Source organism: Gossypium arboreum, chromosome 6 (assembly GCF_025698485.1).
Source record: "Gossypium arboreum isolate Shixiya-1 chromosome 6, ASM2569848v2, whole genome shotgun sequence".
Classification (NCBI taxonomy): Eukaryota; Viridiplantae; Streptophyta; class Magnoliopsida; order Malvales; family Malvaceae; genus Gossypium; species Gossypium arboreum.
The window spans coordinates 37,654,127-37,660,126 of NC_069075.1; positions in this window are offsets into that span (position 1 = coordinate 37,654,127).

A 6,000-nucleotide genomic window follows, 5' to 3' on the forward strand; every position below is an offset into this window, starting at 1 on the left:
GTATGTCATATCGGGTTAAATTACATTGGCTAATTCCACAAGTATGAGAAGCGATGATATGTTATTAATATGGGTATGTAGTAAATATTATTTTCTATATCATTTTTAACATGTATATTGTTTGCATTCATGAATATACTCTTTATTTTTTTTTTTGAAAGGGTACGAGTTCGTCCAACATTAATTTTATGAAATGTTCGACAATTTGCGGGCAATTAACAGAAAATGTGTTGAATACCTCGATGGGATACACAATGAATAGTGGACTCAATCATATGATAGAGGTTTACGATGCGACTATATGACAATGAACTTAACAGAATACATAAATTTTATATTGAATGAGACATATCATTTGCCAATAATGTTGTTGGTCAAAGAAACATATTTCCACTTACCAATCTTCTCAAAGCAAGAAAAAAAAATATGTTGGATAAAGGGCAGACACATTTGATGTGAGGAAAGGATATGGTGAAAAATGCAACAAGACAAGCTTTATGTTTATAGCATGTCACTTGCGTCCAAATGAAATATTTCAGGTTATGCGGTTCCATAGACCGGATGAAGGTATCATTGGAAGACCGTATCATGTATACCTGAAATAAAGGACCTGCGATTGTGAGAGATTTCAAGCACTTTGTTTTTCATACACACATGCAATTGCTGCATATGTCTTGAAACATATGGTTTGCATGAAGTATGTTGATGAAGTGTGCAAAATAAAATGATTATATAAAGTATGCAATTGCTTCATTCGAAATGCTATCGAATATTTAGTTACATCGCAAGCCAAAAGGTTAACTGAAATCTAGCTATATACATAACAATATGGATATTCAATATAAGATAGACCAATAGAAGTTATTTAGTTTTTGTAGGAATCTAAGACATGTAATAAATCATGTCCACATTTGGGGGCAACATTGAGGCAAGAATCAAATTAAAAAAAATGAATTAATTGAGTTATATTTATACATTCTTTGATAAATATACAAAATAAAAACAATTCTTTTGATAAAATGTAAATAAGTAGATTAGGGATGTAAAAATACAATACAAATGCTAATGGAAACATTAGATATATAAATTAAAAGTTAACAAACTAAATAATAATAAACATGACAAATTTAAAATAAAGAAATCATCTACATCATGAGACCGAATGTGTGCTACAACCTGATGAGTGTCGATTATGAGGACGACTTTGTTATGGTTAGGGTTTCGGCTCATCATCATCATCATCATCATCATCATTATCATCATCATCATCGCCATCGCCTTCACCATCTTTATCTCCACTTCCACCTCCACCTTCATGTCCAACGTAATCTTCATCTTCATCTTGTTCTTCCGTGTTAAATTGCATTTGCATATTAGAATGTCATTGTATAACGTTGGTTGTATTAGTAGGTGATTGCAAATATCACTTGCTTTTGAAGAACAATGATTTTGATGGTTTTCGCGATACTATCAGCAGAGAAATATATGGTGCTGAACAATCCGGTTGTACATAAAATGTTGGAATTGTAGTTGATGACAGATGCATTGGTGTTGTTGAAAATAGTGGTATGTAATATGCTCCTGTGAATGGAGATGGGGCAAAAAATATTCTTGGAGAAGGTGTTGATGCATGATATGATGTGCATAATTTGGTGCTTGTGTGAAAAACATGAAGTCAATAAAATACACCAGAAAAGTATGAACTATACTAATCAGAAGGTGCATCCATCAGTGTAAAATTAGGGGTTGGAGCTGATGATGAACATGATGCGTGTACTTTTGATTGAAACCTTATATAGGGTCGTATTGGTCTTTTACAATGAATTTGTCTACTCTTTTCCTCTTTTGGCTTTAGATATGACTTACTATGAAGTTTAAACCATGTCATTTAATTCGAAGATATTGTCAAATTCAGTCTGACAATTGGTTCATGCATAGGCATGAAATCATACTTATGTTCCCACAAGTAGATATACTTGGCATAGAATTTAGTTCAGTCTTCATCGATTTTTCCTTGTAAGTCAATCTTGTGAAGTTTATCGAGGTTCTAAGGTTAGGGCAGAAAATTTTGCACAAACCCAAACCCAAACTAGCGCATCACTCGATCAGATTCAAGTATCTCAACATTGCAAAAATTATCAATGTCACTTTGACATACATATTGTGATTCATTAAAAATTTGGACTAGATGCATTCTTGAATTCTCGAATCAAAGTATGACATCCATTCAAATTGCAGTACGGAATTATAAATTTCATTATGTGCCTAATATTAAATTTCAAATCTTTACATAATTATTATGTAACTGAAAAATTCAAAAACTAATCTCAACTTCTTCAAGCTCGTTCAGTATACCTATATGACTTGCGTTATTGTTCCACTTGTTCAAATAATATGTTATTCTAAAAATATAATAATAGAAAAGATAATATGATAATTATATTATTAAATGAATTTTACCTTATTACAAGTGAAAATTGATAAGGGAAGTTTACTAAGATACATAAAAGTAAAAGATACCATGTCCATGACTGAAGAAAGAGTATACACCCATCGATTTTAATTTTTTGTGCTCCAGTTCCCCGACACATCTCTCGATACAATGTAGTTAGGACAATTCATTCCTAACTGAGTTGCATGACCTTTTTTAAGTTGATTAGTTGTAGGAGTCACCTTAAATGTACTAGATTTTGAGATTTATCTCACATTAGAAGACCTTTGATCAACCTCAGTATGACTGTTCGAGCGAATTGTTGTCTTTCTACCAAATTAGAAAAGTTGTTGAGATATGAAAATTATCTTCTAGTTATTTCATATTTATTTAGTTACCACTAAACTTATCTGGCACCTTGCCTAATAATTGGTCGCAAATTGGCATCCAACCACCAATGCACACTACCCCTGTAGCGATTGGCCCATCAATTGGTAAGCTGAGTTGTAATGTCACCTTCTCGTGTGTAATTGTATACTCACTACATGAAAGATGGAATGCGTGTGTTTTAGGTCTCCATCTTTCCAATAAAGCTTTGATAAATGCGGACTTCAATTTAGTCTCGCCAAGCATATGAGACACATGTGGTTCTCTCATTCTTAAATTATTCAATAACATGTGGTTCTCTCACACTTAAATTATGTATATATGTTTCGATAATCCAATCTTTATCTTGATTATATAAAGATAAAAATAAAAATAATATTAAAAATTTAATAATGATATAATTAAAATAAAAATATTATAATAATCTCTTACCATCGTAATTAGACACCGGAAATGTGTGATCCAAACAAATTAGAGACATTGACATTTTTAAAATCAGAACATTTATTAAATAAAATAAGATTAATTAATTTAGACAATGAAATAAACTAAAAAATTATAATATTATTAAATTATTACTAAATTAACAATTTATTTAACATAAAAAAATTAAACCTATTAAAAAAGTAAACAAATTAAAATAATAAATTACCTTATTTTACTTGAAATCTTTAAAATGTTGAAAATCAAATAAAATCCAAAAATTACAAATAGTTAGGATAGAAAATTGAGAGAAGAATAATTTGAGAGAAAATTGAGAGATTAGATAGAAAATTAAGTATAAAAGAGTTGAGAGAATAAATGAATAAGATTGAATGAAAAAATTATAAGTGTAGGGGATTTATAGGGAAAATTTTTATAACCATTGAAAGCTGTTTGGTGATTTTTTTTTTTCCATATTATAGTTGTTCGTCTCAAAGGCTAGAAAATTAACTTAATTTTCTAACAGTTAGAGATTCAAGGATTAACTTTTTTTTTTTTTTAAAAAATAAATTTTGTATAGCGCTCTTGTCACGTAACAATTTACCTCCCCCCAAAAAAAGACTTAAATACTTAATTATTTTTCAAAAACGGCATATATGCCAAAATTTCCCCACATTGTGTGTATCATAAATATAGTTGAAAGTAATTGATTGGAACTTCTCATAATTGCTAATGATTAACAGATACTTCTAACAAATTACTAGACTCTTCCGCTCATTTAGCTTATGTTCAATGACAATTAATCTAATATCAATCATGATGTTTTTGTAATCAGATTGGTTTACTATTCTTAATTGCTCTAAAACCATCAATAGTAGTTCAAACAACGATTAGTCATTTCACTATTTAATCTTTGTACATTCAATATTAGAATAAATGAAAATAATATTAAAATGGTTAAAAGATAGTAAATGTTTATTTACTTTTTAAAATATTAAATCATAATTTTATTCGAATAGAAGATATAGTATCAACATTCATACAAACGGAAAAAAATATTCTCATATATAATATCAACATTTTTTCATTTTAGTTTATAAATTATATATCTATTTTGTTTTCATCAAAAAGCGTCAAAATTACACGAAAGCAAACATTAGTATAGAAAAGATTTAACACTCAAAGACAGGAAGTCATAACGAATCCAATACATGGGAACTAAGGCCTAAGCTAAACATATCGTATAGAATAATGTAGGTAGAGAGGCGAATGACAAAGGCAGACGCCCCTCCCACTAAATGGAGAAGTGCTACTTAAAATGATAAATTACTAGTAAAATCATATTTTGAACCTAAAAATAAAGAAAATTATGTTTCATTATTTTAAAAATAAAATTTAATACATTAAAAAAATTATGTTTTGATGTTTTGAAAAATATATTGTTCGTTTCTGTTACCACTAAAAGAACTTCTGGACTCGCTCATGAATGTGAGCACCTACTCGAAAATAGACCACGTTGAAAAAAATGTTTAGTGACAAATTTGGCCACTAACGTTTACATGTTTTGTCAAAATGGCTCTAATTATAATTTTGAGTATTTTTTGGCCATCAACATTTATTCTTTTTTTCAAATTACTTTTTTTTAACAGATTTGATGAAAGTATAGTTAACAAAGTTAACGGATGATGTGAAATTTCATGTGTGGAATATTTTATTGAGATATAATTTATTACTTAGATAACCTAATAAAATAATTACACGTGGAAAATAATAAAATAAATAAATAAATCATGAAGTTAAAAATAACTCTTAATTTAAAGAAAATAAACGTAATTATCTAAAAAAAGTGTCAAAATGAATTCATATATTTAGTATTTTCGGTTTAATTTATTAATTGTCCTTTTAAAACCTCTCAAGAAACAAACGTAAGCATTCATTTTGAAATATTTTTAGATAATTACATTTATTTTCTTTAAATTAAGAGTTATTTTTTAATTTCATGTATGATTTATTTATTTTGTTGAGTATGATTAATATTTCAATCAAATTTGAGAGATAATCCCCAGTTAAAATCTATTTATTTGTTTCAAGAGAACTCGATTAATCTAAATTATTTTATTATTATTTAACCTATGAATTTAGCTTATAAATAGGTTCTTTTAAAACCTTAGAAAATACACCCATTAAAGATTAGAACTGTAACATCCTGAATAATTTGTTTTTGTTTCTGTAAATATCTGACACAATTGTTTTTCTGCTTCAGTGGTTAAGTGTTATGGGTGTGTGTGGGAGGTCTTGGGTTGAATTCCCACTTTGAAAATTTTTGTTATTTTTGGTCCAAGACTTACCCTTGTTAAGTGGGCTTATAGAAAATTATCTGTTAATCCATATTAGAATGAGCTTGCTAGTTTGAGTGGTAAGGGAGTTGAAGTGTTAGAGATCTTGTGTTCGAATCCTCGCACGAGCGTGGATGTTATATTTTTGCTCAGTAGTTAGAGAGAGTTTGGATGGGACTGGGAGTCTGAGTGAGTGGGTTGTTGAGATTGAGATGTTAGTGGGATGGGAGTTAAGATATTGTTTATCTGATTTTATTTTGTTCTTTTTCAAAACTTCTGTTCTCTCTCTCTGTGAAAAGTTTGACGTCAGTTTATTTTTCCTTTCTTGGCATTATCATTTTCCCTCTTTTTGTTACCTTCTTCTTGTTCCATTCAAACTGTTGGCAATTCCTGCGCTTGATTCTGTGTTTTCTGCTCGGGTTG